Source organism: Sinocyclocheilus rhinocerous, unplaced genomic scaffold (assembly GCF_001515625.1).
Source record: "Sinocyclocheilus rhinocerous isolate Xijiao unplaced genomic scaffold, SAMN03320098_v1.1 scaffold3366, whole genome shotgun sequence".
In the NCBI taxonomy this organism is placed as follows: Eukaryota; Metazoa; Chordata; class Actinopteri; order Cypriniformes; family Cyprinidae; genus Sinocyclocheilus; species Sinocyclocheilus rhinocerous.
In genome coordinates, this window is record NW_015637533.1 from 142,182 (window position 1) to 144,251 (window position 2,070).

The window sequence follows — 2,070 nt, forward strand, 5'->3', positions numbered from 1 at the left end:
TGTATTTGTGGTTTACGGGGACTCTCCATAGGCGTAATGGTTTTTATACTGTACAAACTGTATTTTCTATTGCCCTACACCAACCCTACACCTAAACCTACCCCTTACAGAAAACTACTGGCAATTTTTGAATACCGTTTTGTATGTTTTTAAAGCCTTTTGGACAGGGACACAGGAAGTGTCATCATAAACCATGTTTTCGTTGTAGTACCCATGTCATTATACACATTTGTGTCCTCATAAACCATATATACCTGTACACACACACACACACACACACAGGCATGTGAGCAAATCCACTGAGAATCTGAGACAGAACTTCCTCATGATGTCAATAACACCATCAACCAGTTGAGTGAGAGATTGTGCACACAGCCCTCGTTTGAGCAACAACCATCGAGCTCTCAGTCATGTTTATGTGCTGGATCAGAATAAGAGTTTGCATTGTTCTGCCACAGATGAACTTACAGTAGATACATCAGTGTTCTCTGTGTATCATGGATTTGGCTCTCATCCTCTCATCATATGTGTGTTTGTCTTCGTTATTTCGCGACGTTCACCTCGAGTGCAGCAGGTTGAGAGATTATCTGTCTGATAATGTGCCTGTCAGCTCTCTCCACTGATTACCTATAAACCCATTAATCCTGCAGCGTTCAGGTTAACTCAACACTTCATCCGTGTTAAAGACTCTACCAGAGGAAACAGATACAGTCGCTTCACATTACAGTGCTTCTCTTACAGCAAAATCACGTGTGTTATTTTACCTGTGAACGTGTCTGCAATTATACATGCAAACGTGTAAATGGTTCTCTAATCGCTATGGTTAATATCTAAGAGTTATTAGTTTGATACTTTGGATCAAACACAAGGAATCTGCATTTTAAAAGAAAACGTACTTTGCTGTATTGCTATAGAACAAACACTTCATTTATAGAATGTAAAGATAAATAAATATGAGTTAGAATATTATTAAAGAACTTTGTGTCACAGAGGACAAAATCCACTCATTTCTCATTAAGTTCACTACTTTTACCCACAATTCTTTAAATAATAGAAGAGATGAAATGTCTAGGTTATTTACTACAGGAACAAACCGTTAGCAATAGATAAACATTTAAAATGACTTGGGAAACACACAAATACAGGATGGCACTAGACTTTAATGTAAATAAACGAATCCACTGAATGGAAATTATATTGAGGTCAAAGGTCACACACACCAGGAGGAAATGCCAAGTTCTCACAGTAACTCACATCCTGAAAACGACAATCAGCAGTTCAATCTCACTCCAGTGTTATTCCAAGGCAAAGAACAGAAACATGATAAGCACAATTCATTCGTCTTGTTTATCTGCTAGCGTCTCGTGTGTGTAATCAGACAGAATTCACCTCCTCTGTTGCCTTAAATAAAGTAAAACCTCAGTGTTTCTTTGTTACTTGCTTCTTTTTGATATCCAAAGTACAAACTCTAACAGGAGAGTTGAATTTAAAACTGTGATGATTGTTGGGAACGCTTCTGAACTACAGTCACATTAAAGAGAATTTACAATTTTCTCGATTGCTAACACACTATAACTGATTCATTTGGCCCAATTTTCCAAACCTTTCATGCAGTTCCTGAAACAAAGACACGTTTCTCAAAACTTTTAACACATTTCACCTGTTTTCACACACGCTCCAATTTGCTCAGTGTTTTCTGCAAAACTCTACACAAAAACGCCATCATTTTGCACAGGTTTAACCATGTTCTCATTCAGAAAACACAAACACACAATATAATATAACATCAACAAATGAACTCAAACAGCACACATTTATCCATGTGTGAATATTCAGTAGCAAAACTGACGACACACAGGTCAGAATCTCAGGATGATATGAACAGGAGCACACGTGATTATGTGTTTTGGAAAATTTATCCTGGTAGTGGGAGACAAAGAGGAATTGGGGGGGAATAAAAACGAATGGGATGAGGTCAAAGGTCATTTTGAGCATGTTCTTCTGCAAGGACTGACCATGAGGGAAGTTGGCCTACAGGCTCATCTACAAGGTTTCAATACTACTTACACA